The following is a 25176-nucleotide window of genomic DNA, read 5'->3' as shown; positions in this document are numbered from 1 at the left end:
GGAAAGATCCCGATGCTGGGAAAGATTGAAGGCAGGAGGAGAAGGGGCAACAGAGAACGAGATGGTTGGATGGCACCGACTCAATGGACATGAATTTGAGCAAGCTCCGGGAAATGGTGAAGGACAGTGAAGCCTGGCATACTGCAGTCCATGGAGTCACTAAGAGTTGGACACAACTGAGCAACTGAAAAACAACAAAACATAAAATGCAAGAATTATTAAAAATAAAATACTAGAACATGCCCTGAGAGATTGTTAATCATCATTTTACATCAGCATTAAATGATCTTTTAGCCATTTTGTGTGTAAACGTAGTGTAAATGCTATAATGTCTGTAATTGTTTTAAACTGTTTAATGTATTATACATGTCATTCCTCAGGAACTCTAGCATATTATTTTAGTTGCAATATTTTGGTACATGTTTGCCCCTCCATAGTTGCCAGATAACTGCAATATAAACTTTTCTAAAGCTTTGAATCTTTCAGGTATTAGTTCATTTGCTACTTTGGCAGAGCTAACAAATGTTCTCTAATTTTATTATCCCATTTCCTTTTGAATGACCAGTTCCTCTTATTTTTTTTATTTTTATATTTTGACATAGAAATTCACCTTGAAAAATCCATAAAACAAATATATGAGATTGACAAACATTCTGGACCTTACCATGAATTCTGACTTTGGAAGGCAGAGGAGAGGGATAAATACCATATGAGTACAAAAAAACCATGACAAATTAACTAATGATAGTGAAAATTTTCCAGTTTTTTTTTTAATGTATCAATCTATAACAATGTAAGATTATAAAAAAAAAAAACTTCAAATAAAAGCTGAAAGCCTTCCCCTATCTGTGTCCATTATAAACTTGGACTATATCCAGTCTGGGGAACTTGACCTTTATGTTAACTCAAAGCATGATCTCTAGAGACCAATCCTAAAACAAACATGGTGGACTCCTAAAGACGAACAGGAAATCCAGCGTTTAATCTGGTGATCAAATCCCTGCCTAGGTCTCCAATATTCATTAACCTTGAGTTCAGGCACCACTGCACTAAGAGACATTAGGAAACTTCTGTCCTGCTGGAAATTCTGAGATAAGCCAGAACTGGAAAGAACATTGTGAGAGAACCTAACAGACAACTCTAAAGAAGAAAATCAGCTTTCACAATTGAACTACCAAGCCCAGGTAAGTTGAGATGAGTGACAGCTTTAGCAGAAGAGAAATATCAAGAGAAAATCCCAGTGAGGAGAGGAGTGTAGCATGAGATGGGAAGCAGGAAGTGGAAAAGGGGAGTAAGAAACTAAAAGGAAAACAACAGTAACAAAGATCAAATCTGAGAACTTTGTAGGAAACAGGACAGCAGAGAAACCCATCTCCCTACTTCCAGAAAGCCATTTCTCACCCCGAACTTTTTCACACACATATGCACACAAACACACACCACACACTCTAAAAAGGTTAGATTACAAAAGAGGGTTGATTACAATAATTTACACTGAGATGCCACAGAAAAGTGGCAGGAAAATATCCTTGCCCTGCCTAGTGAAATGGGGTGGGTGATGGAGGTGGGGTGATCAAGACAAAAGAGGGAAACTCGGAAGGGGAGCTTGTATGTGTACAGGAACTCTGTCAGCATCTTCTTATCTAGCATCTGATTCCCTGACTGGTTGGAATAGTCCCAGAGCACAGTGGTTGCTCAACATCACTGTAAGAAGGAAAGCTGTTGGCTAGCAAGTGAAAATGTCTGTTTCCCACCCCTCCTCCAGTTTAGGTCAAGAGAGATAGACTAATGGATAGAGCTCTCTTTCTAAAGCCTTACTCAGACTTTTAAGCAAATCTTCCAAAGACATTAATGTTGCTACTTTTTGTAGCATAAAAATTAGAACTTATTCCCAATTTATCTTAAATTATTAAATTTTTATTTCAGCATCCTTCTATCTGAGAAACAATGACTCCCAAACTATAGTGTCAATAACCTCCCTCCAAGGAGAGGATGAGGTGTATGAAAAGAGTAAGATGGAAACTTACATTACCATATGTAGAATATAGATAACCAACAGGAATTTGTTGTATGACTCAGAGACCTAAAACAGGGCTCTGAATCAATCTAGAGAGGTGGGATGGTGAGGGAGGTTCAAGAGGGAAGGCACATATGTATACCTATGGCTGATTCATGTTGATGTTTGACAGAAAACAACAAAATTCTGTGAAGCAATTATCCTTGAATAACCCTGTATACGAGACAGCAAAACAGACACTGATGTATAGAACAGTCTTATGGACTCTGTGGGAGAGGGAGAGGGTGGGAAGATTTGGGAGAATGGCATTGAAACATGTGAAACGTCATGTATGAAACGAGATGCCAGTCCAGGTTCAATGCACGATGCTGGATGCTTGGGGCTGGTGCACTGGGACAACCCAGAGGGATGGTGTGGGGAGGGAGGAGGGAGGAGGGTTCAGGATGGGGAACACATGTATACTAATTAAATAATTTTCTATTAAAGAAAAAAAAAAAGAAAGAGAAAAGAAAAAGAAAAAGAATAGAAAAAGAAAAATAAATAAATAAATAAAAAATAAAAAATACTTTTTAAAGAGTAAAAAAATAAATAACCTCCCACCAAAAAAAAAAAAAAGTTGATTTTAATCCAAATTAGGCAGAAACTTTCTTGGAGAGTGCAATTAAAGACAAAATACATTACTTTTCGTGAGACAGAGGCTTTCACAACTTCTTCAGACAGAATTCTGGGCCTTAATGATTATAGAAGATTCGTGAATCAGGCAGTTCATTAAAATCAAATATATGTGGTGTTTCTGTGTGTGTGTGTGTCTATGTATATGTCCAGAAAAAGAGAAATAAATATTGCAAAATGTTAGCAGTTGTTGGATCTAGGTGGAAAACATAAGGATCTTTAATATCCTTTCACCTTTTTGTATGCTTAAAAAATTTATAATGAAATTTTGAGAATTATGCAAACTTATGTGTATAACCTGAGCATTCCCATTCAAATTATCCTATTATACTATAAGTGTTTTTCTGGTACCTTTTTCCACCAAGTATATCATGGCTACTTCTCCATGGCAATAAAGGTATGTGTGCAATATTATTTTCAAAAGTAGTCCATGGCTTTGCTTTAACTTTTTAAGACTAATTCTCAATTACAGATGTTTAGATAGTTTGCGTTTGTTGTTATGTTAAATTAATGCTATAGGCGTTTTGCATACACATCTTTACTTGTATGTGATTATTTCCATATACAATCCCTAAAAGTAGAAATACCAGGTCAAAGAATGCACATTTCTTTACATTTTGAGACACTTGCAAGATTACTCTTAATACAATTTGCAGTTATATATTCCCTTCCATGGGCTTCCCTGGTAGCTCAGCTGGTAAAGGACCTGCTGGCAATGCTGGAGACCTGGGTTCGACCCCTGGATTGGGAAGATCCCCTGAAGGAGGGCCTGGCAACCCACTCCAGTATTCTTGCCTGGAGAATCCCATGAACACCGGAGCCTGGCGGGCTACAGTCCGTGGTGTCACAAAGAGTCAGATAGCACAGCATTACCTTCCACAGTGTATGAGTGGGCCCATTTCCTCACAGTCTTGCTGAACATTGGTTACTAATTTTTAAAAGCATTTTCTATTGATAGGATGGTAAGCATTCTTTTAATTTGCTTTTATTTCATCATTGGTGATTTTAAATTTTATTTCATATGATTATTGGCCATTTGTAATTTGTCTTTTGCTTTTCTGCTGGAGTATTCACAATCCCCTTATTGATTTTATAAACTTCTTATATAATTCTCTTTTATAATAAAGCCATGTACTTTTTGTCTTTTAACTTTGTTTATAGTGCTTTCTATATCTCGTGGAGATATTTTTATATAACCAACCTGAATTTTTCTTTGGATTTTGGCTCTAAATGTCACTTTTAGGTAACATCCTTTTCCGTCCCTAGGTTATGAAAATCTTGCCTGTATTTTCTTCCACTATGATTATGCCTTTTTTACATTTAAATGCTAATCTATTTCAACTTTAAATTGACATTAAATAGCCATACTTTTTGTTTTGTTCTGGTTTTCCCCAAACCAAGTAGAATAAGTACTTTTTTTCCCCAACACCATATCTTTCCCAAGTGTCATTCATCAATAACCTCAGGATGATTAATTCTGCATCTTAATTCACTTTCTCTCTACTCCTAAATTGTTTGCCAATCATGGCCATTTGAATTCAGAAAGTACTACTAACACAAATATTCACACAATGATATTTCAGGACATTCATACACGTTTCTGAAGTTCTGAAAAATCACTTCAGAGCCACACAAGTTCCCCCAAAGTATCAGCTTTGCTGCCCAGCCACCCCACCATATCCCATCTTCCAGCCCCTCCACTGATAGGAAATGCACTAAGAGTCTCCACTCATTTAAGAAGTGAGTTAAGTGTTCTTACCCCGAGAATCCCCTGAACAGAGGAGCGTGGTGGGCTACAGTCCATGGGATAGCAAAGAGTCAGACATAACTGAGTGACTAAACAACAACAGCTAAGGAAAAGGTAATATTTTTAGCAGTCTTGAGAGTTTATCAAAGTCTTCAACTCACAGAGGGGCTTTCCTGGTAGCTCAATTAGTAAAGAATCTGCCTGCAGTGTAGGAGACCCAAATTAGACCCTTGGGTCAGGAAGATCCTCTGGAGAAGGAAATGGCAACCCACTTCAGTATTCTTGCCTGGGAAATCTCATGGAGAGAGGAGCCTGACAGCCTACTGTCCATGGGATCGCAAAAGTCAAACACAACTTAGTAACTAAATCACCACCAGCTCACAGAGAAGGACGGAATTTTCTCCCAGGCCACTATTTCACTTGCTCTACACATGTGACAAGTCAGAGTGTAGCATTTCCTTAAAAAGACTTCTCAGGTATTCTCTGATCACAGATGTGGAAGACAGGGAAACCTGAACCCAATGGTAAAGGAAAAAAAATCTGTCCAACAGTTGTTATTCATGTTTGTCTATGAAGTTTTCTTCCTCATTGTGAGTGTGGAATCTATGTGTGTGTTTGGCAGAAATGAGATGAAAAGAGACATGTTTCTGTTTCTACAGAATAAAGTAGAAAGCCCTTTCTATTTTTTTCATAAAATGGTTAATGAAGTACTATAGAAAAACAGATTTCCATGAATCAGGCAGAATAAGCTTAAAGTGTTTGCTACTTCCAAATCACGTCTCCACTTTCTCTGTCATCTGAAGCCAATAATCACAGCGTTTCACATCAATGAATTTGCTTTCTTTTAAAACCTAACCTTGTTAGGCCTAAGGTTAACACTCTGTGAGTGTTAATCACAACTTTATTTCATCTCTTCCAAGCAGGTCATAACCTGTCCCTCTAAGACTATCACCCTCCCCACCAATTTCTCCGGGGAAATGGGCATCATTCTTGCCTATGTTGGTCTTTTGTTGTCTTTTTTGCCCAGCCACTGGAATAAGGATGAAGTCATCTAGTTAAACAGGTTCATTTCTTCCCAATCAAGAAAAACCAGCCCAATCCCTTCCATAAGATAGCACTGTAAGCTGTAGCCATTTAGAGATCTATTACTGAGTATGTGACCTATGAGACTGAACCAGAAGGCACTAGAAATGTAGCCCCATTTACTCACCTGTTATTCAATGATGCAAGCAAGTACTAACTTTGTGAAACTTAAGTGCTTACCTTCTACAGTCTATTTGCACTCATGAAATTCACCATTGGAGGATAGAAAAATTAGCATAAAACAGGATATCTATGATTATTTTTGGAAGTCCACCACTGTGCACTTGAACGATTTTTCTCTCTTTGGTCTTTGCCTAAACAATGTCAATCAGTCCAGATTATACTGAAAGATTGGCAAGATACAGAAGATAGTTGGGAGGTACCATACCTTTTGAAAAGGTATGATTTAGCCATATAGAATCCACCCTGTTTCAGATAGGGAACTTTCAAGCTTTGGCATGTCTCCTTGTGCTGACCTGCCAACCTCCACACACTATGTTTTGAAAGCACTTCCTCCAACTGCCACTGAATTGGCAGGGTGGACCTCCTGTGGATCAGTTTTTCCATTCTCTCAGTCTGACTTAAGCATGGTGATCTGTTGTCTGTCAACCTTCTATTCTAGACCAGGTCCTGCCCTTGGCCTGTTCAGAAATCTGGGAGCTGTTAGAAAAAAGACTCCTATTAATGGTGTGTACCATAAAGCCAGGCATCTAAGCCTTCCCCACCTCACCAGCCACATACCACTGGCTTTGAACCAGCCATAGGCAGGGGCAGAGCCCAGGATATGTAATCATTTGGTTTGTTTAAACCACATTCCTTTACTGAATGCTCCCTGGTCTCCTCACATATCCTGTGTGCATGTGCTGTGTGACCAGAAGCCCTTTAGTCTTCCTGAAGCCCAGGGGTCCTCTCTCTAGACTCAGCCCAGAGCTATCAGTGACATCTCATGACTTGACCTTTTGATCCATTCCAAAGAAGGAATTTTACTTTAATCACCTTTCAAATAGAAAGTAAAATCAACCATTGTTTACTGAGTACCATATCTTTGCCCAGCATTGTCTAGAACACTCCAAGATGGTACAAATGTGGTAAGTCATTATCCCTGACTTCAAGGTACTTAAAATTCTATTAAAGGGACAAGGCCACACCCAGAGCCATGTGAGAAGAACAAGTCGTGACAAAAGTATGGTTTTGTCTAAGATGTGAGATGGAAAGGTCAGGGAAAACTTCATGAAGGAAGTTGACCTCAAAAGATGAACTGATAGTGTTTTGCATTGTAGAAAAAAATCAGAAAGTAGGAAAACAAGAGCATCATAATGAAAGGCTTTTGATGTTTTCAAGGGATGATTGGATAGGAAATGACTTTTGCCAAAGAATACATCTTAATAATAGGAAGAGGTACCATTTAATGAGTGTGTGTGTAAGGTACACAATATACTGTCACATCTACATATATGAAACGGTATTTAATCTACACAATAAGTTCAGATTCTATTTTTCAGTTCAGTTCAGTCGCTCAGTCATGTCTGATTCTTTGTGACCCCGTGGACTGCAGCACACCAGGCTTCCCTGTCCATCACCAACTCCCAGGGCTTCCAATGAATATTCAGGACTGATTTACTTTATGATTGTCTTCTTTGATCTCCTTGCAGTCCAAGGGACTCTCAAGAGTCTTCTCCAACACCACAGTTCAAAACCACCAATTCTTCAGTGCTCAGCTTTCTTTGTGGTCCATGTCTCATATCCGTATTTGACTACTGGAAAAACCATAGCTCTGACTAGACAGACCTTTGTCGGCAAAGTGATATTTCTGCTTTTTAATTTGCTGTCTAGGTTGGTCATAGTTTTTCTTCCAAGGAGCAAGCATCTTTTAATTCATGGCTGCAGTCACCATCTGCAGTGATTTTGGAGCCCAAAAGAATAAAGTCTCTCACTGTTTTTGTCGTTTCCCCATCTAATTGCCATGAAGTGATGGGTAAGTCAGTTCAGTCACTCAGTCATTTCTGACTCTTTGAGACCCCATGAACCGCAGCATGCCAGGCCTCCCTATCCATCAACAACTCCTGGAGTTTATCCAAACTCATGTCCATTGAGTTGGTGATGCCATCCAACCCATCTCATCCTCTGTCATCCCTTTATCCTCCTGCCCTCAATCTTTCCCAGTGTCAGGGTCTTTTCAAATGAGTCAGCTCTTTGCATCAGGTAGCCAAAGTATTGGAGTTTCAGCTTCAGTACCAGTCCTTCCAATGAACACCCAGGACTGATCTCCTTTAAGGATGGACTGGTTGGATCTCCTTGCAGTCCAAGAGACTCTCAAGAGTCTTCTCCAACACCACAGCTCAAAAGCATCAATTCTTCTGTGCTCAGCTTTCTTTATAGTCCAACTCACATCCATACATGACTACTGGAAAACCCATAGTCTTGACTAGATGGACCTTTGCTTACAAAGTTAAAGAATTAAAGAAGCAGGGTGACAATATACAGCCTTGACGTACTCCTTTTCCTATTTGGAACCAGTCTGTTGTTCCGTGTACAATTCTAACTGTTGCTTCCATCACTGCAAACAGGTTTCTCAAGAGGCAGGTCGGGTGGTCTGGTATTCCCATCTCTTTCAGTATTTTCCACAGTTTATTGTGATCCACACAGTCAAAGGCTTTGGCATAGTCAATAGAGCAAAAGTAGATCTTTTTCTGGAACTCTCTTGCTTTTTCCATGATCCAGCGGATGTTGGCAATTTGATCTCTGGTTCCTCTGCCTTTTCTAAAATCAGATTGAACATCTGGAAGTTCATGGTTCAAGTATTACTGAAGCCTGGCTTGGAGAATTTTGAGCATTACTTTGCTAGCGTGTGAGATGAGTACAATTGTGTGGTAGTTTGAGCATTCTTTGGCATTGCCTTTCTTTGGGATTGGAGTGAAAACTGATCTTTTCCAGCCTTGTGGCCACTGCTGAGTTTTCCAAATTTGCTAGCATACTGAGTGCAGCACTTTCACAGCATCATCTTTTAGGGTTTCAAATAGCTCAACTGGAATTCCATCACCTCCACTAGCTTTGTTCATAGTGATGCTTCCTAAGGCCCACTTGACTTCACATTCCAGGATGTCTGGCTCTAGGTGAGTGATCACACCATCATGATTATCTGGGTCATGAAGATCTTTTTTATACAGTTCTTCTGTGTATTCTTGCCACCTCTTCTTAATATCTTCTGCTTCTGTTAGGTCCATTTTTTTCCTTTATTGAGCCCATCTTTGCATGAAATATTCCCTTGGTATCACTAATTTTCTTGAAGAAATCTCTAGTTTTTCCCATTCTATTCTTTTCCTCTATTTTTTTGCACTGATTACTGGGGAAGCCTTTCTTAACTCTCCTTGCTATTCTTTGGAATCTGATAAACAGAGTGCCTGAGGAACTATGGGCAGAGGTTTGTGACATTGTACAAGAGACAGGGATCAAGACCATCCCCAAGAAAAAGAAATGCAAAAAAGCAAAATGGCTGTCTGAGGAGGCCTTTCAAATACCTGTGAAAAGAAGAGAAGCAAAAAACAAAGGAGAAAAGGAAAGATATACCCATTTGAATGCAGAGTTCCAAATATGTCAAATATGTTTTCAATATGTCAGCAAATTTGGAAAACTCAGCAGTGGCCACAGGACTGGAAAAGGTCAGTTTTCATTCCAATCCCAAAGTAAGACAATGCCAAAGAATGCTCGAACTACCACAAAGTTGCACTCATCTCACACGCTAGTAAAGTAATGCTCAAAATTCTCCAAGCCAGGCTTCAGCAATACGTGAAGTTTTGGGACTGGATGCCATGATAATCGTTTTTTGAATGTTGAGTTTTAAACCAACTTTTTCACTCTCTTCTTTCACTTTCATCAAGAGGCTCTTTAGTTCCTCTTTGCTTTCTGCCATAAGGGTGGTATTACTGCATATCTGAAGTTATTGATATTTCTCCCTGCAATCTTGATTCCAGGTTGTGCTTCATCCAGCCCAACATCTCACATGATGTACTCTGCATATAAGTTAAATAAGCAGGGTGACAACATACAGTCTTGATGTACTTCTTTCCAAATTTTGAACCAATCTGTTGTTCCATGTCCAGTTCTAACTGCTTCTTCTTGACCTGCGTACAGATTCCCCAGGAGGCAGGTAAAGTGGTCTGATATGCCCATCTCTTTAAGAATTTCCCACAGTTTGTTGTGATCCTCTCAGTCAAAGGCTTTAGCACAGTCAATGAAGCAGAAGTAGATGATTTTCTGGAATTCTCTTGCTTTTTCGATGATCAGTGGATGTTGGCAATTTGATCTCTGTTTCCTTTGCCTTTTCTAAATCCAGCTTGAACATCTGGAAGTTCTCGATTCATGTACTGTTGAAACCTGGTTTGGAGAATTTTGAGCATTACTTTGCTAACGTGTGAGATGAGTGCAATTGTGCGGTAGTTTCAACATTCTTTGACATTGTCTTACTACTGTTAGCCTCATTTAAAGATAACGAAACTAAAGTTTAAGGTGGCTAAGTAGTTTGCTCAAAATCACAGGTAGCAGTAGCATTAAGATTTAAACACAGTTCTGTTGGACTCCAGAACCAAGGCCTTGGCCAGGTTCACCCAGACTTCTGATGTACTGTTATCATTCTGGGTGGCCACAAAATTCCCAGTCAGAGCCCATATGGCTCAAGATTCCTAGAACCTCCATCCTTGAGTGATATTAGTTTAAAAACCTGTGATAGCATCTGCCTAGGAAGAGCATCAAACTGTCTCTTCATGTGCTTTTATAATAAACAGACTGCAGTGCCCTGCTGGTGAAGAATGTGGATGCTCGAGCCTACAAGGTTATAATGCTGCTCATTATAGTCCAAGGTAATCCCAGAATTTATGACCTATCCTTACATAATTGGCAATCAAAAAATCCCCTGCTTTGTGTATGGATAACACTTCCAGCAGTCTCCCCTTACTCCAAGGATAGGTTTCAAAGCCCCAGTGGATGCCCCAAAGTGCAGGTGGTGCTAGACCCCAAATATACTGTTTTTTTCCTGTATATACATATTTAAGATAAAATTTAATTTATAAATTAAGTACTCTGAGATTAACAATAGTAGCTAATAATCAAATAGAACAACTATTTATTCTATAATAAAAGCTATGGAAATGTAATTTCTCTCTCTCAAAACATCATACTGTACAAATGCAATGCCTATTCCATCTTAACCAAGCATTTATCATGCACTGCAGCCATAATTTTTGCAGTTTGAGCTGTGACAGCAAAACTAGAGCAAATTTCTTTTTCCTTCTTCACAATTTCAAAGATAGAAGATTCATTCTTACTGTAAATCATAGCAACCTCAGAGTACAATTTTTTTCTTTCCTTGTTAAGTCAAGAACTTACACCTTTTCACTTAAAAGAAGCACTTTCTGGCTTCTCTATGGAATATCTGAATTGCCAACCTCCCTGCTCTTACATTTTGAGTCCATTTTTAAGTAAAATAAGTGTTACTTGAACACAAGTACTGCAATACTCCAACAGTAGATCTGATAACCAAGATGGCTACTAAGTGACCAGCAAGTGGTAGCTTACATGGCATGGATACACTGGACAAAGGAATGATTCAATTCTCAGGGAAGAAAGGAGTGAGACAACATGGGGCTGCATCACGCAACTTGGAATGGCATGCAATTGTTTATTTCTGAAATTTTTCACTTAATATATTCAGACAGTGGTTGACCATAGATAACTGAAACTATGCGAAGTAAACCTGCAAATAAATAGAGTAACTACTGCACTTAAAGCACCCCCCAACACACACTGGTCTTACAGATTCTTCAACCTGCCTCAGAATAAATGCAAATACTTCAGGTCCACCTAGTCATGTCTAGGCCCAATCTAGATCTCTCAACTCCTCCATTGCGGGGCAGAATTCCTGCACCATCTACTACCTAAACTGTCTTTTACATAAACTGTAATAATGCCCCACACAAATTCATGTGAGTCTTCTCCTAATGCTTAAGTCATCATTTAGCAATGTGTCCATTTATTCAGTGTATTCTTATTAAACGCTCACTAGACACTAGTCGCTGCTCTGCCACACAAACAGTATCATAAAAGGATTTTTTTTTCCTATTCCCCTTCTTGTTCTTCCCTATCCTACTTCCTAGAGGTTAATTACCTAACCTAATAACATTAAAGTTATGCTATGAAGGGTTATCAGTATTAGTAAATGGGTTGTTGGCTTGTAGGAGTTGCAATCTAATGATTACGAGCCTATATCTTAGTTTTTCTAGGACAGAACCAAAAATGGATTCTACTGGCCTTGAGTATATTTTGATGGGAATAGGATGGAGCCAGGAATGCTGTCAGAGGGATATAAAAGGAAGATGGGGAATTGTGGGGACAGATGGAAGAGGAGATTTCCAGGGTCCACCTGTTAAAGTTATCTGTTGCTACATAAAAAATTACCCCAAAGTCCTTGTGACTTAATAATAAGTGGGCTTCTCTGTGGTTTCAGTGGCAAAGAATTCACCTGCCAATGCAGGAGAAAGGGGTCTGATCCCTAGTCCGGGAAGATCTCACAAGCCACGGAACAACTAAGCCCTTGCACCACAACTGTTGAGCCTGTGCTCTAGAGCCCAGGAACTACAAAGCCTATGCACTGAAACTAGAGAGTAGCCCCCACTCACCACCACTAGAGAAAAGCCCATGCAGCTACAAAGACACAGCAGAGCCAAAAATAAACAAAATTGTTTAAAAAATGATTATTATATCTCAGATCTTCTGTGGATAAGCAATGCACAGGGTACTGTGAGGAAATGGCTTGTTTCTGTTCATAATGTCTGAACCTCAGCTGGGAGATGCAAAGGGCAGGGGATAGATCATCCTGTGGTTTTTCCACATAACCTTGGCTTCCTTACAACTGGTGGCTAGATTCCAAGAGCGAGTGTCCAGAGAGAGAGACAGAAGAGAGAGAAAACAAGAAAAGCAGAAGTTGTATCCTTTTTATGACCTAGCCTCAGAAGTCACAAGGTATCACTTCTGCCATACTTAATCAGAACCTAGATTCATAGGATGGAGACCTAGGATCGACCACTTGGGAGCCCCACCTCTCAGCGGTGTAAGTCACACTATAAAGAGAGCACAGAGAATTGAATAAACCTATTTGTATGGCCATCTTTGTAAAATACAATCTACTATGCCACTTAGAGGTAAATCTGAATGAACTCCTAGATGATACAATGTGTGTGGTAACTAGATGTTTTTGCAGTCTCCCCTATAGGATGTTGGGCATTTCTTGATAGTAGACTTTATTAACATACCTAATATTAATATTAACATTATTAAGCTGGAAGCCAAGGTCCTCAGTATCCCCTCCTTTATATTGTTCCAGGTTGCTGCTGCTGCTGCTAAGTTGCTTCAGTCCTGTCCGACTCTGTGCAACCCCAGAGATGGCAGCCCACCAGGTTAGAGTTGGCCAAAAGAGAAATGAGTATGGGATTTGGCCGCCAGAAGTGAAGCAGTGGGCATTACTCCATGAAGACCATTGAGGAGAGATACAGTGAGGAACAGTTGCTCAGCAGGTCCTGGCTTATCTTTGCTCTCCTCCACCAGGTTTCCAGCTCTTCCTTCTCTGCCCATGCCCACCACCAGGCATTTGGCTGTGGACCTGTAGAGGTAGCAACTGTACAGATCATCAGCTTTTCATAGACCTTACATAACTTCCTGTTCTCATTCCTGCTTCAATGGCTGGAAATACCTTGATTCTCAGATTTTTCCCTATGACTCCAACTTATTCACCTGCATCAGTGCCTTGAGAAGATGAGTTAGCCACTTTTCTTATTCTCAAGTTCCCTCTTGTTGAAGTTCAATACCTCAGCTCCTCCTACAGTTTTTTAAAGTCTAATTCCTACAATAAATCTGTGATTTGATAACACTTATAGTGTCTCTGTTTCACTGTCTGGGCCCTGACTAACAGAATTCATATTGAAAAATCTTGGGAGTATCTGGATCAGTGATAGCAGCAAATCCACGTCCTTCCTGTTCAGACAATGTAAATGCTGGGGCATGGAAAGAGCCCAAGCCAAGAAGTCAAGAAGTGGAAGTGACAGCAAACCCAATAAATAGTCCTCTGAACAAAGACATTAAGTTACTGTGCCTCTAGCTCTATGACGGCAACAGGTAGAGAGAGGTAGGTCTCACTTTTTGGGTTTTTTTTTCTATTAATAATGCCTGCATTCTGGAACCTGAGGCCCTATGAAGCTAGGAAATACATAGAATCATGAAGAGAGGAAGTGTTTCTTGGCAACTGACTAATCTATAACAACATTGTCATTCATCAACCTGAAGTCCACAAAAGCCACGCCTTGGTTCACACGGTCATCTAATACCTGAGTAGAAGAACACCCTCCAGACCTTGAGGGAAGGACCTGCCTGACAAAAGAAGAACAGTGAGTGTCTGTTAGAAAGAGCTTCCTTTGTAATACCGAGAGAACAGAAACAGAAGGGCTTGTGTTTCAAGGCCAGTATCCCCTGGGGAGAGGACATGTTGCCCTTGGTTTTCCCACCTTCCCATCTGGCTTCACTTCTTCAGGCTAACCTCTTTGAGCCCTGCCAGCAGGCATCAATTAAACTGCCACCTACCAGACACCCGCCTGAGCGCTCCGTACCGTCATTCCTTCTTATGGGAAGGTAGCAAGTGTCTACCCCTCACTCCAACCTTAGTCTAGGACCAGAGGAGGTCATGTCTCAGCCCTTCACCAACAGGAGCAGAACTGCTCTTCTTTACTGCAAAATGTCATGTCAAAGCCAAGCCTCAGTCTTAAATTTCCTGAAAGAATGAGTAGAGCTCTCAGGAAGGGGCCAGGCCAGTGAGCCCCTAATGCACTAAGTATGTTGCTTTTCTACCCCACTCAAGCTGGGAGAAGTAAAGAGTCTGTCACACAACAACCTCAGCCTCCATGTAGTTTTCCCAAAGCCCTAGCTTGACAGAATCATCTATTAACAATGGGCTGGGTGTGGGTAGCAATTAGTAAATGACACTACTTGTGAAAGTAATATTGTATCTTAGATGCAGTTCTGTCAGAGGAATTAGACAAGAAAATGTCAAGGACAAAGGGCAAGTATTCAAGGCCACTATGCTTTTGTGCTTCTGCTGCCCTCCAGAACATTCTTCCAAGTCACCAAGATCTAAAACCAATTTAAAGCAAAATCAGACAATACCATCTTGAAACTCTTTTTAATTGAATGCATTGTAAATCCAGTGCTATAACAATATATACTCTAAAAAGGTAAGCTAAATTTAAAAAATCAGTTTACATTTTCTTCACATATGTAAAGCATCAAGTATTGATTTTATGTAACCAAGGATAAGAAGAAGAGAAATTCACAGACAAGAGCAGTAGTTCTCAATTTGACAAGATCTGAAGATATTTTTGGTCATCACAACTGAGAGGAAGGGGAGATGCTGCCCCTGACATTTAGCTGATAGAGGACAAGGGCGCTGCTAAACATTTTATGATGCACAAGACATCTCTTCTCACACTAATAAATAATTATCTGGCCCCAAATGTTAATGTCTTAGGTGGGAAAATCTTGGACTAGTGACACCAAAAAATGAACTTAAATTCTTTTCAGCAGTCATGAATTTTAAATAAAGTGTAACATTTATCATCTAAGTTCACACTTTGAACCCCCTTCATCCTCCTTAAGCCTGTGTTCCAATCATAGTACTGATAGATGACCTATGGAATGAGAATTTAAAAAACACCAAACTCTGCTTACAATCAAGATAAGCATCTCCATAGCACAGAACCAGACAGCCGTGTGAAATGGAGTGCCTTCCAGACTCTGGGTATAGGTGCAGTGGAAGCCATGAGTTTGGTTCCTGTGCACAATGGAGACATGGGAAAAGAAACCAAGTTTCACTGTATAAAAGCAGGTTTTAAGAATAAGTTGAGAAAAACTGCTACACAGAACTCTCTGAAGCAATGTCTTGCAGGAAGCTGAATGCCCAGGCAGGTAAAGTAAAAATACATAAATATTGACCAGTACCTGAGCCTAGCCACTCAGTGCCTGAATCTGTGATATCCTTAATGTCACCATGAGACAGGGACTTGAATCACCAACGTAAGAACTGCTTCTGGTCTTTGAGCCAAGGGGTCAGTGATGGTGACCACAACAGCACTAAACGGCAGAGAGGGTGAGAGAATAAATCTACACATCAAATTCCAAAATAGACGAAGAAAATTAACACTCAAAAAAGTTACTTTAAAAAAAGCAACAGAGCATAAATTTACTGTTAGTTTTTCAGTTGTTTCCAACTCTCTGTGACCCCATGGACTATAGCCCACCAGGCTCCTCTGTCCATGGACTTCTCCAGGCAAGAATACTGGAGTGAGTAGCCATTCCCTTCTTCAGGGGATCTTCCCAACTCAGGGATCAAACTTGGCTCTCCTGCATTGTAGGCAGATTCTTTACCACTGAGTCACCCAACCAAGAGAGATTTGGCAATAGCCGGTGACATTTTTGATCATCTTAACTGGCAGGGTTAAGTGTACTACTGGCATCTAGCAGGTAGAAGCACTGGAAAATTCATCAGAATTCAGAATAGCATGATGAAAAAATTATTTCTATATGAAATAGTAGTTAAAAGACAAAAGACAAATTAACTAACAGTAGTTCCAGGAAGTCGGACACGACTGAGCAACTTCACTTTCACTTTTCACTTTTATGCATTGGAGAAGGAAATGGCAACCCACTCCAGTGTTCTTGCTTGGAGAATCACAGGGACAGGGGAGCCTGGTGGGCTGCCGTCTATGGGGTCGCACAGAGTCGGACACGACTGAAGTGACTTAGCAGCAGCAGCAGTTCCAGGAAGGGTATTAGAAGGAATGCAGTTGATACAATACTCAAAGATAAGGCAGATAAAATGGCTTAAAATATGAAGTCTATGAGCACTATTAAAAGAGCACTCTAAGTACAAGCAGGATAAACAAAGATAAGTCTGCATCTAGACATCAGAGTAAATCAATAGACTATCAATATGTAAAGAGAAATTTTTTTAAAACTACCAGGGGAAAGGAGAGAACACCTAAAAGTAATGACAATAAACAAGTTTCTTAATGTTTTCACTATCAGTAGATTTCTCATCAGTAGCAATAGATGCCAGAAAATAACATAATGATATCTTCTAAAACCTTAGGGAAAGAATGCTTAACCTAAAATTCTATACTCAGCCACATTATCTTTCAAGAGTAGAAGCAAAATAAAAGTAATCTCAGACATAATAAAAATACCCATAGACTCTATGTAAACAAGGATCTTTTTGTATAAATAGAGGCAAAGTTGTTATGTGTGTAACATACATGTAAAACTGTATATAATCACACATATTTGTATAAAACACATGTATACTGCATGTATATGTGTGTACATGTTTATACAATTTTAGTTTCCACACCAAGAGAGGAATAAAAACAGGGAGTATGTCTAAAACTATCACAACAATAAAGAAAGAGAGAAAAAAAGAAAGAAAGAGGACAAAAGAAGGAAAGGAATGGAGAAAGAGAAGGAAGCGGGGAGAAGGGTAGGGACAAAGGGAAAGGATGATAACCAGAAAGCAGAGCTGAGACAGTAGAAGCAAATCCAGTAGTGCCAATAGTCATAATAAATACAAAAAGAGTAACCGAACTGTGTGAGCGTGCTCGGTGGTGTCTGACTCTGCGACTCCGTGGACTGCAGCCCACCAGGCTCCTCTGACCATGGGATTTCCCAGGCAAGAATACTAGAGTAGGTTACCATGCCGTCCTCCAGGGGATCTTCCCAACCAAGGGATCAATTGAGCCTGCATCTCCTGCATCTCCTACATTGACAAGTGGATTATTTACCCCTGAGCCACCTGGGAAGCCCAAATAACAGAGATTATCAAGAAAGAAAAATATATAGTTTGCAAGAGACTTGTTAAAATGCATAGAAAGTTTGGAAATAAAGGTCTAGAAAAGATACATCATGAAAATATTAATCAAAAGAACTCTCATGTTTCAAATATAAGTGTCAATTTCCTTCTCTGTAAAATAGTAATGATAGTGAGTCTTAATGCTAGTCTCTCAAGATTAGATGACATAATGTTCAAGTGTGTTACACAGGCCCAGTTCATAATAAATACTCAATCCCTGTTGGATTTAAATCTCTTACCCTGAAACAGTGTTCTAAAGCCCCCATACCAGCTAAAGATTGTTCCTCCTCTTATAAACAGACAGCTTATCCTGGGAGTTAGCACCGCCTTTGTCTGAGTTGGTGGCATGAGCTTCCGGACCACTTTACTTTTTCCATGCTGAGAAACTGGCAGCTTAGATTCAGGAATAAAGAGTCTATATTAGGTATTAATGCCTTCCAGGGTAAGGTATTCTGGGAATTTCACAGGTGCATTACAAAGATATAGAGACTAAAATCAGATTCCAACTTCCTGGGACTCTGGAGAGAAAGAAGTGTGTTTTATGTTCCATTCTCATCAGTGTTTAATATTCCTGGTAGATGAGTACACTAGGAGAAACAACTTCTAAGACTGAAAGAAGCTCTGAAAAGAAGTCTGATCATACTGTTGTTTACCAAATGGGGTCAAATTCTAAAATCCTGCTGGATGAAAAAGTACAAAATGTAAAATGTTATTATAGCTTTTAGAATTTTCAAACAGCAATAGCTTAAATTCAAAACAGTGCCTTAAAATTTAGTCTGAGGGTTTCAGCTTATAATCTTCAGCATAGCATAATAGTCCTATGATAATAACATTTTCAGTTACACTTGGAAAGACAAAATTTGACCATAAATATAAGGTAGTTTGGTTTGACTTTAAATTATACAAAAGCTACACCTGCTTAGACATAAGGGGTGCCAGACCTTCTGATAGCTTTTTTTTTTTTTCTTTCTTTTGAAAGGTTCCAAACCATGTACTTTCAATATCATATTTAGCAAGAAAATATTTTCAAGCACCGTATCCCAACCCAGTGTCTGAGAAGCTGCCACTCTGAATCAACATTGCCCTAAATTTTGGACCTAGTGTGCAGTGAAATGCCAATTCTCGCCAAACCTACATGAAATTTTTAACAAGATGTCCTCTACTTTTATTTGATGTAGCAAGAGAAAAAGACAACTTCCCTGCTAGGAACTGCAAGAAGTCAAAAAAATCAAAGGAAATATTTCCAATGGAAGAAAAAGGAACACATCACATTTGTAATAACTTCTTTCTTGCTAACCATAAGCTCCATAAAGACAAAAACTATGGCTAAACTGGTAATATTAATACCTTTGACAGTAAAGAATGCCTTTTATGTAAAATTAGCTATCATAGAGCATGATCCAATAAATGCCAATTGACTAACTCAGATGGGATTCTCTTGGACCAACCCTTCCTTCTTGATTTTTGTAATTGTTCACTTTCTCACTCTGAGTCCCACCCCCCCCCCCCCCCCCCCCGCCATCCCTCTCCTTATTCCCTCATTCTGCCTTTAAAATGCCCAGTTACCTTTTTATAAATTGAAGTTGAATTCATTCTGGACTCTTTTCTTTATTACAGTTATATATCATTGATGAAAACCTGTCTTTACCACTTTGACTACCGCCTGACTTTATCTTCAATAGTACTTGTATATTAAAATAAAATGACTTTTAAAACTGCCAACTTTAAGAAATAGAACCATCCCAATTTTTAAGGACTGTTCAATAAAATCTATAAAGAAGGGGAAAAATGAAAACAAGAAGGAGATGATAAAGAAAGCCATAATGGTTATTTTGACTTTAAATTGACACGACTAAGGGAAATTTTGATGCTAATAAATATGAATCATTTTGAGCTCCTCTGGAATGGAGAACACTAACATTGTGTCAGAAATAAATACAGAGAACCACTGCAAGCCTTCCTTCCTTCATTTATCCTTTCAACAAATTATATTGAGCACCTAGTATATCAAGAACCAAGCAAGCAGGCAGAATAACCCGGCAGCCAAAAGCTATATGGAAATTAAAACTCAAGACTAACAAAACAAAAGGAAAAAACAAAACAAAGTCATGCATGCTGCTGCTGCTGCTGCTAAGTTGCTTCAGTTGTGTCTGACTCTATGCGACCCATAGACGGCAGCCCACCAGGCTCCCCTGTCCCTGGGATTCTCCAGCCAAGAACACTGGAGTGGGTTGCCATTTTCTTCCTCAATGCATGAAAGTGAAAAGTGAAAGTGAAGTCGCTCAGTCGTGTCCAACTCTTAGCGACCCCATGGACTGCAGCCCACCAGGCTCCTCTGTACGTGGGATTTTCCAGGCAAGAGTACTGGAGTGGGGTGCCATTGCCTTCTCCAAGAGTCATGCATAATTTATTATTTATTATTATTATATCTTATTAACATTTTAGAAACTAGTAAGTACCAGCACTGTGCCAACCACATACATATTTTTTTTGAACTTTTAAATTTTTATTTTTTTTTAACACCAAAAACGTCTTCTATTGGGGTATATCCAATTAACAATGCTGTGGTAGTTTCAGGTGAACAGCAAAGGGACTCAGCCATACACATACATGTATCCATTCTCCCCCAATAGAAAGACATGCCCAACCCTAGAACATTTTATCAAATGATCTGAGGATGGGCAGATCTGACCACTCAATTCTTACAGTCTTTCACATAGCTTCATACCCTATTGTTGCTCTCTTATCAATGAGAAAAAGAACACAGATTGTTAAATTGTTCCCATTACTGTATATCAAGTCTTGTACCATTCTGATAAAACCTTAGGTTAATCTAAATTTATCTGACCTGGGAAAGTCTTCTAATATTGTCATCAGATTCAAAAAATGAATAGCATGAACCCTCCATCCTCCACAGTTAGCTTTCTCCTGGCTATAATCTTCATTTTTCTTGCTGGACCATGCTCCTAGGAATGACACCATTGATGCCAGTTTTTTGGAATGACCATCAGAGGCCAGGCAGCTCCACAACTCTCCTGTGGTTTCTAATGCCAGAGGGCCACACTGGGGCATGGATCAGCTTTGCCACAGAGGATCCTCCAGTCCCACAACAGAATCTCTGGCTGCCACACTGAGGACCAACATCTCTTCAAAATTACTTTTCTAATTGCCCCAGAAACTCTCTTCCCAATAGTGTTTCTTTATATTTTTTGAAAAACATTGATATGAGGGATAAAACTAGAGGACCACTTGCTCAAGTTCCTAGGGTCTTCCAAGTTGACTCAAGTTTTAAACCCAAATACTAGACTCTTAAATAAAATCTAGCACGGACGTCATTGATCCTGCTGTCAGATCAGTAGTAACATGACACAGGCCACAAGAGAAAGCTTTGCAACACCACTACTTACTTGTCTAATGGGGAAGAAATCCTTTGGAAGTCTCTAACAACCCAATATCTGCATTAGTACCACCAAAATGAGGACCCTTAGCAATATTTAGTGGCTTGGAGAAATTTGATTTACCTGAAGAATAAAATTAAGCTTAAAAAAGAAGTTTTTGAATGAAAAGATATTAATAGTATCAGACAGCCAAGTCCTTGGAGACCAAGAGAAATATATTGAGGTTTGAGGTCTGAGAAAGAGAGGCCATTCATAGAAGAAATTCATGGGGATTGTAGAAAGCTGTAACCACAGAGAAAAAATCAATCCAGCCCTCAACTTCAAAGAGGACAGCAAACAAAGGGGAAGTCTGAGAAGGAAATATATAGGGCATTGAGAAACTTCACCATAAACATGACTGAATATGAAGATGTCAAGGGGAGGGGAAACAGATAAACTAACTCAAAAGAAACTGAGCTCTCTACACAGAGAAAGCACACAGTTTTTTGGAGAGGTCCAAAATTTCACAATAAAAACGTTATTATTGTTGTTTGTTCTTTCCTATCGCAGCAGCCTAACTGGAAAGCAATAGAGTCAGCTAGAAAAACACAATGCCGGCTTCTGTTCTAGGGGAAATGGAAAAAAAAAAAAAGAGGTCCAAGGTTGCCTCCTTCTTACCCACTCTTGAGGCACATTTTTATACCATTGTTGGACTTTGCAGTGTTCCTCTGGTTGCCATGGCATCAGAGAGACAAATGCCCTGCTTCCATTTTAAAACTGAATTCCCTTACAAACAAAATTGTTTCCATTTGAGAATATTCTCACCCTCATACTCCATCAGAGCTGTTTTCAAAAGAACGTGTCTTAAAAACATGGAAGAAAATTCATTGCATTCTTCTAATTAGGGAAGAAATATATAGTTCTTTTTTAAGAACTAGAAAATACAGAAAAATATTTTCTAAATGAAATTAGATGAGTTAATGAGCTCTTCACCTACAGGTGACCAATGGCTCACATTTGGGCATATCTATTTCAGGTATTTTCTCTATGTAAATATATTTTTGTTTTATATATTACAAAACTGCAGCCCCATTATGTATACAGTTGTGCCTGCTTCCTTTTCATCACTTTATATCCTATAGATGTACTCTTCTAAAGCAGGGTTATAAAATTCAGAGGTGGTCTTTATAAAACTTTAGCATTTTTCTCATTTCCATCTTATATATTATCTAAGGAAGAATTTAATAAGATGGCAGTCTGGCCTTGGTGTCGCCATGAATCTAAATGTTTGAGAGAAGTTAGTAGCAGAAAAGGATGAGTTAACTGTGTTAGGAAATTCTTGGAAATTTTTGTTCACTTTCCATTACATCATGTCATTGAAAAGGGAGTAGGGATAGCATCAAATAAGGTTTGTTTGAACCAAAAAGATCTGAAAAAGTAACTATAAAATGTTATGGGTTTGTTTCAACAATACATGTTCTCCACAAGTACCAGAGAAATCTACAATTAACAATTCTTTAACCTATTCATTCTTGCAAAGCAGATCAAGATTACCAGGCTAGTCCCATAAACCAGGAAACTGGACTCAAGGATATAAAAACCCCAACAAAGAAGGTGTCGTAGTGGAAATTACATCAGTTTTGCTTCAAACAAACGTGGCTCAAATCTAAGCCCTGCAATTCAGTAGACGTGTGACCTAAAACATGTTGCTCTAATTCCCTAAATCTCAATTTCCTTATCTCTAATAATTTGGATTGAAAAACTACCCAGCCACAGCACTGCAATAAGAATTAAATGACATGAAATGGGGGAAATGCTTTAACATCATGCCTGACAGAGGGTAGGTGTCTGGTTCAAATTCATACCCTTCTTTCAATGGAAACCTGAAATAAACTTAAAACTCTACTTCAGAATTACACCATTTCCGTAAACAGTGGTGTTTATGTTGTTTGTTATGTGAGTGATTAGTGATTCCACATTGTTTTTCTTACATTAACATTCTTGTTAACACTGCCTCCATTCTCCTTTCAGTAGAAGTTATGTAATGCAAAAAGTTTTCTGCTGAAACTTTAGAGTCAGGAAGAAAAGGAATGTTCTTATGTCCAACAAGTTTCTTTTTCTGAATTCCCAGCTCAGTAGAGGAAACAAGTTAATTTGTGTACTGTCAAAATCAAAAGAGAAAAAAAGACTTCCCCTGTTCACTGTTAAGAAATCTCCTTAACTATTCTACCAGGACTTCCAGAATCAAGATTAAAAAGAGAAGAAAAAAAATTATGTTTCCACAGGTTTCATATCAATAGGAGGATGTTGAAATTGTGCCGGTAAACAGAGTAAGGAAGCAAAAGCCTCGTTAGGATCTAATTATTTTATAATTAACCTACTGAAAGCAGATGCAATCCAGAGTTTGCTCAAGAGATTTTTGAAGATTAAAAGATTAAATTAAACCAGTTATTTACTAAACCTGAAAATATATGGCAGGCATCAAAAAAAAATTCTCATTTTTTAATATTCCTAGGGTGGCAACCCACTCCAGTGTTCTTGCCTGGAGAATCCCAGGGACGGGGAGCCTGGTGGGCTGCCCTCTATGGGGTCGCACAGAGTCGGACACGACTGAAGCGACTTAGCAGCAGCAGCAGGGTTAGTCTAAGTCCTAATAAAAAGTAAAAGTGTCACTATTTTTCTTTTGGATATTATCTTTATTTATTTAGCATGTTTAAAAATCACTTGTATAGGTAAATCAATGTAACATTGGAAACGAATAACTTATATCCCATATTTATAGTCACCCTAAGTACAAACTACTAATGCTAATACTAGAAGATTGAGGATTAGATAGATAACAAAATACTACTTCTGAACCATTTTTTAAATTAGCACTTGGATATAAATCTGGCCTAGTCTGCTGAGATAGTCTATAAGTTTCTATATAAGTCAATGTCATTTTACAAATGAAAACAATACATAGAAAAGTTTTGTGATTTGGCTAATGATCTAAAGGCTTGAAAAAATACAAAAAATTTAAAAGCTATAAAGACTTAAAAACTAAAATCGACATGTTTGGATTTTTTCCTGGGACAGTGATGAGTTATTGAAAGTTTTTGACCATGAGGGTTACATCATCTCTAAATCATTCAGAAAACAGTTTGCAGAATAAACTTAAGGAGGGAGAAATTAGTGACAGGAAGTTTAAACAAAATTATTCGGCAAAAGGTTAATTTTAAAGAGAGACAAGTTTGCTTCAACTGAAAGTGGTTTTCTTTCAGTTTGCGTGTGGCGTTTTTTGTCTCCCCTACCCCATTAGAAATTCCTTTTCTATTGTCTCCTTTTCTTTAGAGGAAATCTGGTCACTGTCCCACCCCCTTCCTTCCCCAGTGCATTCTTGGAAACTCCTCCCTTGTTACATCTTATTCTAGCTTTAGATTCCAGCCTCTGGTTGTAAAACTTCTCTGCTCCTGCTGCTGCTAAGTCGCTTCAGTTCAGTTCAGTTCAGTTCAGTAGCTCAGTTGTGTCCGACTTTTTGCGACCCCATGAATTGCAGCATGCCAGGCCTCCCTGTCTATCACCAACTCCCGGAGTTCACTCAGACTCACGTCCATCGAGTCAGTGATGCCATCCAGCCATCTCATCTTCTGTTGTCCCCTTCTCCTCCTGCCCCCAATCCCTCACAGCATCAGAGTCTTTTCCAATGAATCAACTCTTTGCATGAGGTGGCCAAAGTACTGGAGTTTCAGCTTTAGCATCATTCCTTCCAAAGAAATCCCAGGGCTGATCTTCAGAATGGACTGGTTGGATTTCCTTGCAGTCCAAGGGACTCTCAAGAGTCTTCTCCAACACTATAGTTCAAAAGCATCAATTCAGTGCTCAGCCTTCTTCACAGTCCAACTGTCATATCCATACATGACCACAGGAAAAACCATAGCCTTGACTAGACGAACCTTTGTTGGCAAAGTAATGTCTCTGCTTTTGAATATGCTATCTAGGTTGGTCATAACTTCCCTTCCAAGGAGTAAGCGTCTTTTAATTTCACGGCTGCAGTCACCATCTGTAGTGATTTTGGAGCCCCCAAAAATAAAGTCTGACACTGTTTCCACTGTTTCCCCATCTATTTCCCATAAAGTGGTGGGACCGGATGCCATGATCTTCGTTTTCTGAATGTTGAGCTTTAAGCCAACTTTTTCACTCTCCACTTTCACTTTCATCAAGAGGCTTTTTGGTTCCTCTTCACTTTCTGCCATAAGGGTGGTGTCATCTGCATATCTGAGGTTATTGATATTTCTCCCGGCAATCTTGATTCCAGCTTGTGCTTCTTCCAGTCCAGCGTTTCTTATGATGTACTCTGCAT

General features: G+C 39.1%; 2 long non-coding RNA genes across 2 annotated transcripts; both read left to right on the top strand.

The window, feature by feature from the left end:
• The first annotated feature begins 1030 nt into the window (after positions 1 to 1030).
• LOC133244235 (uncharacterized) lies at positions 1031 to 13437 on the top strand. Its single transcript, XR_009735337.1, has 2 exons — positions 1031 to 1184; positions 12895 to 13437. It is a non-coding gene; the product is annotated as an uncharacterized LOC133244235 (long non-coding RNA).
• A 297-nt stretch (positions 13438 to 13734) lies between these two features.
• Positions 13735 to 19049, top strand: LOC133244234 (uncharacterized). The gene is made up of 2 exons (XR_009735336.1): positions 13735 to 13951; positions 18437 to 19049. It is a non-coding gene; the product is annotated as an uncharacterized LOC133244234 (long non-coding RNA).
• The last annotated feature ends 6127 nt before the right edge of the window (positions 19050 to 25176 follow it).

This window comes from Bos javanicus, chromosome 3 (assembly GCF_032452875.1).
Source record: "Bos javanicus breed banteng chromosome 3, ARS-OSU_banteng_1.0, whole genome shotgun sequence".
In the NCBI taxonomy this organism is placed as follows: domain Eukaryota; kingdom Metazoa; phylum Chordata; class Mammalia; order Artiodactyla; family Bovidae; genus Bos; species Bos javanicus.
The sequence above is the reverse complement of the archived record's forward strand: the minus strand, read 5'-3'. Positions and strand labels throughout refer to the sequence as shown.